At 40.9% G+C, this 12,289-nt stretch overlaps 1 pseudogene; it reads right to left on the bottom strand.

Annotated features, from left to right (window-relative positions):
- Positions 1 to 8,664: 8,664 nt before the first annotated feature.
- Positions 8,665 to 8,755, bottom strand: LOC119237324 (U6 spliceosomal RNA; annotated as a pseudogene).
- Between the last annotated feature and the right edge of the window lie 3,534 nt (positions 8,756 to 12,289).

Genomic DNA, 12,289 nt, shown 5'->3' with positions numbered 1-12,289 from the left:
GTCACATTCTCCCACACCCAGCATCATCTGCTCTGCCTACCACATTGGGCATGGCTGGCCATTACCATGTCACATGTGTGGGTGAGCAAACCAGGCTCAGTGGGGGCATGCCCTTCCCTAGCACGTTCTGTCTGGGACATCTGGGGACTGGCAGGGAGTTTAGCTTCCTCCCTGTGCTCATGGGGAGTTGGAGGGCCAGAAAGTGAATTGTGTACTCACATTCACATGATGGAAATAATCCCCGTTGCATCTTTCTCTTTAATTTCCAGTCATTATCTGTCTTTCATAACCCAATGGAAACTTGACTAGTACAAGCTGCATTTCCAGGCCAGAGACCAAACTCTCCTAGGCCTGGTACATCAACCAGGGCTGTGCCCCAACCCTTGCATACTGTTGGTGGGTGACCCAGACTCTTCTGTCTTATTCCCCCTGCTCCCCAACCTTCCCAGGTGGCTCTGATTCTAGTTGATGGGAAGCTATTCAACTTGGAATCACCAGGAATCCTGCCTAGCTGGAAGATTCCAGTCCTGCTGGTAGCTCCCAGGGGCCACCCTCAACATGAAGGAAAGCAGAAGACCACGGCTGGCCAGGCACCCTCTCCTGGCCTATCTTTGCTCAAGCCCCAGATTCCCTGGCATGCATCCTCTCTATCTTTGAAGTTGGAGCATACATTACTATACTTTTAAAAAGTGATCAACTTGGTAATAAAACTGCACATTAGATATTTCGTGCTGGCCGTGGCAGCAATGGCTCCAACAGCTTTGCATGCAGCTCACTTTTGATTCAGCTTTGTGGGGGAAGCTTCCATGATCTCCAAGCTCTGTGGAACTTCACCTGTAAAACACATTTGCTAGGGCTATATCGTGGGTTTGAGGGAGAGGCAAAGCTATATTCTTTTCCCTAGGTCAAAGAGGAAATCACAATGGAAATAGGAAAATATTTTGAACTGAACCAAAATGAAAGTAGAAGAAATGAAAACTTGCGGGAATGCATCTAAAAGAGGGCTCAGAGTAGGTGTCCTTAACCTGGGGTAAGAACTCAGGGACTCCATGAATTTGGTTGGGAAAAACTGATATCTGTATAACCTGGGGCAGAAATAGTATTTCCTTCAAGCAGGGATCCAGGCAGCATGCCACTGCCACCCACGGTGCTCCTGACGGTGTCGTCACCAAGAGCCACGGTGAATCCACACTGCCCATCCGCTGAAGGGTGCAGAGATTTATTTTTCCTGCCTTGGTCTCAGTGTGCACTAGGGTCTGCCTAGATCCAGGAGCACAAATGGCAACGGTTTTTTTTTTTTTAACTGTTTTAATGAGCATATCAGTATAAGCACTGGGGGATGATGCCTAGACTTTTGCTAAGGAGGTAGTAAGATTAGGTGTGCTAACCTGAAAAGATCTCAGATCCAATATCTCATTTACATGTAAAAAAATCCTTTAAATTTTGAATAGTTATAGATTCACAGGAAATTGCAAAGATAGTAAAGACAACTCTAGTGGACCTGTCATCCAATTTCCCCCATTGATTAAGTTTTGCCTAAATATACAGCAATATCAGAAGTGGGGCATCGACCTTGGAAGAAAAGGTCTATATAACTTTTTAGCACATGCATAGCTCTGTGAAAACACCCCTACCATCAAGACGTACATAAAGATCTTCGTCATGCTACCCCTTTATCATCACGTTCTCCTTGTGATGGATTCTGACATCCCCAGCAGCCCTGCCCCCAACCGCTGACTCCATCCTCCATCTTTATAATTTTGTCAGCTCAAGAATATTTTATTGATGGAATTCTACAATAAGACTTTTGAGGTTGACTTATTTTCCACTCGGATAATGTTCTTTAGATCATCCAAGATGCTATCTGCATTAACAATTGATTGCTTATTACTGTTGCAGAGTATTTCACAGTGTGAATTACCACAGTTTGTTTAATCTTTCACTGATTGGTAGAAGACTTCTGGGTTTTGAGCAATTGTATACATGTTTTTTGTATGTTTCTGTGGTATAAATGTCCAGAGCACAGAAGCCAGATTTCTTGGATGTAAAGCTTTTCAAGAAACTTCTAAACATTTTTCCAGATTGCTTTATACCACCCTGTGTTGCTGCCAATAATGTCTGAAAAATCTGGTTTCTCTGCATCTTCACCCTCATTTGGTATTGCCACTGTTTTTCATTTTAGCTCTCTTAAAGTTATGTAGTGATATCTTGTGATTTTAATTTTTATTACTGGATAGCTAGGGATGTTAATCTATTTACCACCTTATATTCTCTTTGGTAAAAAGTCTGTCTTTTGGTCATTTTCCAACTTAATTGTTTTTTATATTGTCAAATTTTTAAAAATTGTGGTAAAAGACACCTAATATAAAATTTCTGCCATGACCATCTTAGCCATGTATAACTGTACAGTGTACTTATCAACATAATTTTTCATCTTGCAAGACAAAAACTATTACAGGGCAACCCTGATATGAAACGGGTTGCCTGACTGTGGGTTCTCACTCACACGCTGAAAGGGGACTTATTAATGCTAAACTGTAGGCACACACAAAAGGTTAATAAAAGGTTTATTTGCAAGGGAAGGGGAAATGAGGAAATGAATAACTCAGGGAGAAAAAGAGGGAGATAAATTCATAAATGTGTCCTACCCGTTTCGCTGACCTGGAATCCCAATGACCCGCCGAGAGCTGGCAAAAAGCCAAGCACCATGGGGCCAAGAGGGTGACCCCAGCTCACATGGCTGGTTATATACCCAAACAAAAAACATGGCTGCTTAACTCTGCCTTCAGGTCCTCACAACACTCCCTTTGGTGATCATGGGATTTGTAGTTCCCAGTGTCTTGATGGAGTGTGGGTAGAGTCAACAAAGCCTGTATAGAGTTTGCTCAGGTCATCCTTTCCCAACAAAACTTCACACCTATTGAACAACTCCCTATTTCCCCTTCCTCTCAGCCCCACAAGCTACCATTCTCCTTTATATGTCTATTAACTCAACTATTCTAGGTATCTCATGTAAATGGAATCATACAATATATATCTGTCTGTGACTGGCTTATTTTACTTAGCTTCATGTCCTCAAGGTTCACTCACATTGTAGCAAGTGTCAGGATTTCCTTCCATTTTAAGGCTCTGTTGTACAGATACATATTTTGTTTATCCATTCCTCATAGACAGACCCTTGCATGCCTTCTACCACTTGACTGCTAGAAATAATGCTTCTATGAACATGGGTATGTAACTATCTCTTTGAGGTTCTGTTTTTATTCTTCTGAATATATACCCAGAAATAGAATTACTGGATTAGATGGCAATTTTTTTTATATTATAATATTTGTGATTGATATAGTGTGATAATATTTCCCATAATGGCTGTAGCATTTTACATTCCTACCAACAGGGCACAGTATTGTGATTTTCCTGAATCCTCAAAAACAAATACTTGTTTTTGTTATTTTTTAAAGTAGTAGTCACACTAATGGGTGTGAGATGATACACTGTTGAGTTTTGGAAGTTCTTTATATATTCTAGATGAAGATATCAGATATATGGCTTGCAAATATTTTCTTCCAGTCTGTAACTCATCTTTTTATCATCTTAACATGGTTCTTTTCAGAGCAATTTATAAACTTGATTAAGTCCAATTTATTGAGTTTTTTATGCATCATGCTTTTTGGTGTTGAGTCTAAGAATGCTTCACTGACCCTTTAGTCTGGAAGCTATGCCATACTCTCCTCCAAAAATTTTTATAGTTTCATGCTTTAATTTAAGTCTATGACTTATTTGAGTTAATTTTTATATAAGGTATTCAATTTAAGTCCAGGTTCCCTATTTTGTCTATGGCTATTCAATTGTCCCAACATCACTTGATTAAAAGCCTATTATATTCATTTCTCTAATCTGCTTATATGGTGAAATACACTGATTTTCAAATATCAAACCATCTTTCATTCCTAAAATAGACTCAACCTGATCATGCCTGATAATTCCTTTTATATTTTGCTTCACAAGTTTTGTAGTTTTGTTTGGTGCATATCCATATGTTTTCTTGGTGTATTCACCCTTTTATCATCGTCTAATGTCTATTTCTGCCTCAGAATTTTCCTTGCTGAGTGTACTTTATCCGATATTAATATAGCTACTTCTTTCATTTGATTAATGTTTGCACCCTCTCCATTTCAACCTACCTAGATTGTTATATTTGACATCCTTGTGGACATCAGATGGTTAGGTCTCTTTTTTTGAAAAACCACCCTGCCAATCTTCATCTTCTACTTAGTTGTTCAGATAATTTAGAGTTAATGTAACCATTGATGTGCCTGGGTTAAATCTGCCTGTTCATTTTCTGTTGTTTTCTCATCTTTTTGTTGTGGTCATTCCTTATTTTCCTCTTCTTGCCTTGAACATTTTTTTCTTTTTTAATCATCTTGAATTGTCTTTTATGTCTTGAGTGTATCTCTTTATGTAGATTTTCCCCAGTGGTTGCATTAGGTATTACATTATATATACACAACTTGTTAACAGTCCACTAGTGTCAACATTTGTCAGTATGAGTGGTGTGTAGGAAGCCTCCCCTTGCTCTGTATGCCTTACTTTCCCCATTTGAAATGTCCTTATCTGAAATGGCTCCTCTCTCTGCACTGAGAACCACATCAGGCTGTGTGATCATTCTGGTTCACCATCAAAGCAAATTTAGAAAACTCAGAGAAGGAAAAATTTTATTGCCATATTTTTACTCTTTTCATTGTTCTTTCCTGATGTTCCAAAAGTCCTTATTTAACATTTATTTCCTACATCCCCTATTGTTCTATATTCAAGTTTAAGTCCCGTTAGTCATTCTTTTCAGTGTGTCTGTTGGCTACAAATTCTGTTAGCTTTCTCTCATCGTGTAGTAACTCTATTTCCTCTCATTTCGGAAGAGATATTTTTATTGGATGTAGGTTTGTGGTTTGACAGGGCTCCTTTCAGCACTGGAAAAATGTTATGCCATTTGCCTCTGGCATCGTGGTTTCTGGTGAGAAACGACTGTCATTTGGGTTGTTGCTTGCTTACCCATAGGTGAGGTATTGGTTTTCTCTGCTTTCAAGATTTTTTTGGTCTTTGTTTTACAGAAATTTGACTATAATGTGGCTTGGTGTAGATTTCTTTGGGATTGCAACTCCTTAAATTCATAGGTTTCTGTCCTTTACCAGCTCAGGGAAATTTCAACCATTATTTCTTTGACAATTTTTTTTTCCAGCCTGCCCTCTTTTTCCTCTCCTTCTTGGACTCTGATGATATGAAAGTTAGAACTTTTTAAAGTACCATAGTCCCCGAGGCTCTGTTCATTTTCTTCTCAGTCTATTTTCTCTCTGTAGTTCAGTTATGGTAATTTCCACTGCTGCCAGTTCTCTGCCTCTTCCCTCTGTTGTCTGCATTCTCCTGCTGAGCCAGTGCATCCATCCAAAAATTTTGGTTGTTGCATTTTTCAGTTCTAGAATTTGCATCTGGTTCTTTTTTTTTTCATGAAACTTGTTTCAACTGTGTTTAATAGTGTTTGTTGAAACATTTTTATGATGGCTGCTCTAACCCCTTGTCACATATTCTAACCTGTGTCATTTTAGTGTGGCACATGTTGCTTGTTTTTCTTATCCAAGCTGAGATTTCCTTGGTGCTTGGCATGATGAGTAATTTTTTTGATTGAAATCTGGACATTTTGGAAATAATGAGGCTCTGGATCTTATTTCAGTCTGTTCAGCAGGTTCTGCTGACATTGCTCTGGTGGGGGAGGGGCTGCTGTATTGTTGCTGTCAGCTGGGGTGGAAGTTCAAGTTCCCCATTTAATCTCCATGGGGAGGAAGGACTGCTTGCTACCTTTGTGTGGGGTGGGACTTCAGGCTGTTCAGGGGGGAGTTAGGTGGCCTCTGCCAATACCAACCTGACTGAAGTTTCTGCTCCGTACGTGGCATCTGCTAACATAGCAAAGATGCGGCAGTGGTGGTAGTGATGTTGATGATAGGAGGGGTGGTGGTGGTGGTGGTTGTAGTAATGGAATTGATGCCAGTGGTGGGATGGTGGTTAAAGCCCGGTGGTGGTGATGGAAGTGAAGGTGGTGGTGAGGAGGTGATGGAGATGATGGTAGTGGTGGTGATGATGGGGTGGTGATAATGGTGGTTGTGTGGATGAGGTGATGGTGAGGAGTGGCCTCATTAACTCTGGGTAGTGGTGAAAGCCTTGACTCTTCAACAGGCCTCAGCAAGGAGGGGAGGAGTCCCTTGGATCTCCTGGCTGGAGGTAGAAGCCCGAACTCTCCAGATTGTCTCCTCTGACACAGCACAGAGAGAAGCCTCACTACCAATTAGTGTGGGTGAAAGCCCTAGTTGTCCAGTAGGCCTTTTTTGACACCATCAAGAAGGGGGACTGGGAGAGGGTTGAGCATCTCATTATAGCCCAGTGTGGGCAAAAGTCTGGGATCCCCCCTCAGTCTTTGGGGATGTGGGGATGAAGCCAGAGCTTGTCTTGGCTGTTTGGTTAGGAGAAAGCAGTATTTTCTACAAGTTTTCTGCTTGCTGAGCTGCCCCTTTCTTGGTTCTTTATTCAAAGAGGGCAGTTTTTTTTCAAGGGCTGTCTTTTGTCTACACTCATTGACATTTCCAAGGCTGCCAGCTTCTCCAGTACCCAGTGGGCTATATAAAGCAAAAAGAAAATCCAGGAGACTTGCTGCTGAGTCATTCCTTGGGATCTCTGACTGCCTGGCTCGGCTCCCCACCTTTCTGAGTCTTAGGCTTGTTTTGCATGATGTCCTGGGTTTTAGCCACACTTAGCAGGAGGAATATGGAAAAGTACATCTATTCTACTCCCTGGAAGCAGAAATCCAGTTGCATTTACTAAGACAAGGACCCAGGGAAGAAAGGAAAACACATTTTTTTTCCAAGCAGATGTTGGGCACTTTGATTATTTTGCCTGACTATGTCAGCAAATTGGAGAGCCAGTTTGCCTGAAGTTCTAGGCGTCCCCATAATTAATATCAGGCCTGGGTGTGATTATTAATAGTATACCTCCACAGTTTGGCCTTACAGATTTTGATTGAGTGTGTTCAACCTTGAAAAAAAAACTTGCTAAATAAGCTTGTTTTGCAAGTCACTTTATCATGAGGGCCTGCAAATTCCTTCAGCATTATGAGGTTTTACTCTAGGTTTTGATGTCTCAGAAACACTGATCAGGGTTTCACCTTGCAAAACCCATGTTATGAGATTGAGCACGCTTTCCAAGGTACTTTCTGGAAGATGAGTAGTCAAACCACCCCCATTACAAACTTCACTTAAGGGAATCAAGAGGCAGGCCTTTGGGGTGCAGTGTTAAGGTAAGGGAATCAAGGGGCACCCTCAGGATGGCTGAGCCCTCTGTTGTGCCTGTCAGAATTTTGCCTCCATCTGTCCCCTTTCTCCAGCTGATACCATGGTTTGCTCAGGAACTCCTATTATATTTCTGGAATTTTCTTAACCAGTTATTTTACCATCAAGAAATTTGCATTTACGGCCTTATAGGTGTCATCATTATAAAAATACTGAGCAAAGACCAATAAAATGCCCTAAACATCAACATCTGTTCAGTCACATAATGGTAAGGCAAAGCGCTCACTTAACCTCAGTCTCCTGGCTGGTGTTTTAAAGGTGATTTTTGTACACATTAAAATATGTTACTTTACAGTTTGGTCTTAAAGACACTTTTTCTAGCTTGGCTGCCTCTTTTGACCTAAAACCTTCAACCATATCTTCCGTTCAGTCCTTCTGCCCACTGCCTTGGCTTTCCCTTCCAAGGTGTTTTTTAAAAATTGGGGCAAAATATACATAACATAAAAATTTATCATTTTAGGGCCTCCCCTGGTGGCGCAGTGGTTGAGCACTGGGCTGCGAAGCTGCCCGCAGCCTCTGCAGCTCCGGTTCAATCCCCGGCCACTGGCAAGGGTCCCACATGGCACACATGCCTCTCTTGCCACGCCTGCTGCTCCCCTTAGCAGTGTATTTCGTCGGTCTGCGTGTTCTGTTCCCCGCTCTGGCTCTGGTGAATTCTCTCACCTTCCTGAGCTTCTGACTGTACCCAGTGCTTGTATAAATAAATAAATAAATCTTTTTAAAAAATTTACCATTTTAGCTATTTTTAAGTGTACAATCCAACGCATTGAGTACATTCACATTGTTGGGCAACCATTATCACCATCATCTCAGAACCTCTTCATCTTCCCTAATTAAAACTTGGTACCTGTTGAACTGTAAATGCCCTTCCCTTCACCCTGCCCCAGTTACCCCCATTCCACTTTTTGTTTCTATGGATTTGACTACTCCAGGTACCTCATGTGAGTGGAATCATTTTTATTTGTTCTTTTGTAATGGACTTATTTCCCTGAGAATAATGTTGCAATGTTATGATAGTTATCAGAATTTCCTTCCTCTTTACGACTGAGTAATATTCCATTGTTGTGTACACCACATTGCCTTTACCCATCCAGCTGCTTGGGTGGCACCCACCTTTGGTTTGTTGTACATAATGCTGCTGTGAACATGGACATAAAATCTCTCTCGTCAACTTTGCTTTCCATTCTTTTGGATGTATCCAGAAGTGGAATTACTGGATCAGTCTATTTTTAATTTTTTTGAGGAAACACCATACCATTTTCCATAGCAATACAATAAAAATATGAAATTCACATTTATCCTTCCACAAAGGTCATGCTAATCTCTGTATTGTTCCAACTTCAGCATATGTGCTGCTGAAGCAAGCATAAAGGTGTTTTTAAATTGACCTTGAAGGAAGCATTAGATATTTTAAAAAATTTGTCTGATTTGCTTTTGCATCATGCAGTTCCTTTTCAATAATTCTTTTTTCCAAGTTGCAAAAAAAAAAAATTTCCACCATTATTAAATTTTTTAAAATCTACATTACAGATAATAACAATGTGATACACAATAATTATTAAAAATGTACCTGTTATCTTAAAATAATGACTGTTACTTCATGAAAATAATGCACTCTCATTTAAAAGTTTAAGTACTATAGAAAAACACTTTTTTAAAAAATTTATTTATACAAGCACTGGGTACAGTCAGAAGCGCGGGAGAGAATTCACCAGAGCCAGAGCAGGGAACAGAACAGGCAGACTGATGAAATACACTGCTGAGGGGAGCAACGGGTGTGGCAGGAGGCGTCTGCGTGTCATGTGGGACCCTCGCTGGTAGCCGGGATCGAACTGGCGCTGCAGAGGCTACGGGCAGCTTTGCAGCCCAGCGCTCAACTGCTGCATCACCAGGGGAGGCCCAGAAAAACATTTTTTAAAAGGGCAACAAATATGCCCAAATACTACCAACCCAAATAGCTAGTTTCAATATTTTGGACACTGTTCCAACCATCTTTCTCTTTACATTTAGAAACAGAAAAGTGGTTGGTAGAAATAATTTTAGAGGAATGGGGATTATGTGGTACATACTATAAAATAAAAAGTTTAATTTTATTTTAATATGGCAATTAGGGAAAAAACTGAAGACATACTCAACTTCAGATACTATTCCCTCACTCTGAGATATATAAGTTCCACAGTGACTTGTGGATTAAGGACAATCTGAAAAACTTTAAAAAATGGAAGTTATGCAGATCTTATATGCTGCAGCTTCTTACTTTGTGGACACAAGACCTGTCACATCTTAGACAATAAGTACCTTACAATTCTTCCCAAGCTCTTCCCTCACTCCTTCATTGTCATTGTTTCATTATTTTTACTTTGTCAAGATTTGTAACATTACAGATTGATTATATTTACATGCCATCAGACTTTTTCTCAGGGTTGCTGTCGTCACACTCTTTATTTTGATTTCCTTCTCATTTCAGCTCAGGCTACTTTTTCAGGAAGGAGTCACAGGTGCTTTATTCCCTGCATTTTCTCAGGCTGGAGTGTCAGTCAATTGCCTTTATACTTGAATGATAACTTGGCCGAATATAATATTCTTATATCGTTAAGTTCCTTCCCTGCGAAATTTTCCAACCATCTTTCCATAGTATTTTTTACATTTCAGTTGATGTGGAGAAGTCTGAGGAGATTTGTTTTTATCTTTGATTGTCTGAAGAGTAATTTCTTCACCTTTGACGTTCAATAATTTGACTAGGTGGTGTCTCACTTTCTATCTTCTGTAACAATTCCTCACCAGCCCTCCAACCCCTGTCCCTGTAAGTGGGATGCCCTTTAGATATGAAATTTTAGTTATTTTATTTCTTGAAAAAGTTCCTGTATTATATCTCTGAGTTGTTTCTATTTTACATGTGTTGGGTTCTTCATGTCAGGTACAAAATCACTCTTTTGGCTCATTTTTGCTTATTATGTTTCTTTTATTGTCCTGTGATGATTTTTTCCCATGTCATTAATTAAATTTAAAGCCCATTTCTTCGATTTTCTAATTGACTTTTTAGATTCCTTGTGTTGCTGCTTGAGTTCTTGATTTCCAGCCTTTGGCTCTTCCTTCCTTTTTTATCTTATTCTGCTACTTCATCTTTTTTTTTTTTACATGTTTATTAAGCTCTTCTGTAGCACTCACTACTCTCATAAAATTTGTTTTTATTTTTCATGTTATTTTTTCACATTGAAGTCATTTGTCTGACTTGCTGCTTTGTCAAGATAGTTAATATTTTACCATCATCTTTGTCTTGTCTACCACCTTCTTTTCTACCCCACAACTCCATTTCTCCCTCCCAGAGCTGCTTTTTTGCAACATGTTTGACTGGTGAATGTGCCTGTGTTGGTGGGTTCCTGCTTGCTAGTGTGAGCAGCTCCATCCAGACTTTCTGTTTTTCTTGACTCGGTGAGAATGAATTCTGCTTAATACCTCTCTGAGACAGACACGGCAAAGTGACCCACACGGCACCAACCATGCTCTTAGGAGCATCACCACCTCACAGTTTACTCTGCACATTTGCACGCCTAGCACAATTTCACAGTCTCTGGGGACATAGCAGCACTGTTGTGCAGATTTTTGCTTGGGATAAGCAGCGAGACAACATGAAGCAGATGCTCTTAGTGCAGTTCTTCTCATCAGCCTAGCTGCCAGGGCAGCGCTGGACAGTGACAAAAACATCTAAGGATGTCCATGCTAGGACTCAGTAGCCTCAGAAGCTTTGAGGAGCCTCATATCAGCTTCCCCCCCCGCCCGCCCCAGACATGCCTTCATGGCATGGATACCCAGTCATTGATGACCAAGCTCACAGGACACCATATTTAACCCCTGTAGAATACGTGAACTGCATGTATGCCCCTGAGTGATTGCTCTTGTTGGGTTTGATGTGAGCTTCCCCTCCATATGAAACCCTATTAGACTCACCTTACCTGGACCTCACTTGTGTCTCCCCCTTCAGGGTTTAGTTTGGGGGCTGGTATGGCTCTTTCTTCCAATATAACAAACTGCCACAAAGACAATAATTTGATTTTATTTCAGGAATTTGTGGGTCAGGAAGTCAGGCAGGGCTTTGGCTGGGTAATTCTTTTGGTCCAAGTGACATTGCTTAGGGTCATTCAGGTACATCCAGATCCTGGCCAGTCTAGCTGGAGGGTCCAAGGTGGCTTTATTTACATGTCCAGTGCCTTGTGGGGAAGGCTGGGAACTGGACCTGTCTGGACACTGTCCTTCTGTTGGGGAAGGGCCTCCCCATGTGACCTTTCCTAGTTAGTTGACTGAACTTCTGGTGACTCAGGGCTCTAAGAACGCTCACTTCAGGGAGCATGAAATGGATCTGCCAGTGACTTAAGTTCTCTGGATCTGAAAATCAGCACAGTGTCACTTTCAAGTTGTCCTATAGGTTAAACCCATTGCAGAGCCCACCCAGATTAGGGGGATATGAATAGGGGATGTATTAAAGAACTTATAAGCATTTTCACTCCTCCAAGCTTCTGGTCTAAGTTCCCTTAGTAGGAAGGTTCTCTCAGAGAAGCCTGGCTCTGCTCTTCCCTGAGGACTCACTGCACATCTGCTCTATGCCCCATGGTCTGGAGGTGTCTGACTTCCACAGGTCTTGGGCATCTTCCCTCAACTCAAGAGGGGCCCCTTCGTGGGACAACATTTGGCTTTTGATGTTGCCTCTGTTTTGTTTTTTTCTAATTTATTTTCCTAATCATTTCTGTGTTGGATTTAAAATGCCACTATGTTGGGCGTCCACTAAACACTAAACTTAAAAGAGTGATGATTTCATATAGTTATTGTTCCAGGTTTTTCTGCAATAGAGGTACGGAAGTTTAAGTTCTGTTGCAGTCCACAACAATGAAACTCATATTTAA

Source organism: Talpa occidentalis, unplaced genomic scaffold (genome assembly GCF_014898055.3).
Source record: "Talpa occidentalis isolate TD23 unplaced genomic scaffold, MPIMG_talOcc4v2.1 talOcc4.9, whole genome shotgun sequence".
In the NCBI taxonomy this organism is placed as follows: Eukaryota; Metazoa; Chordata; class Mammalia; order Eulipotyphla; family Talpidae; genus Talpa; species Talpa occidentalis.
Note: the sequence above shows the minus strand (reverse complement) of the source record. Positions and strands in the feature narration are given on the sequence as shown.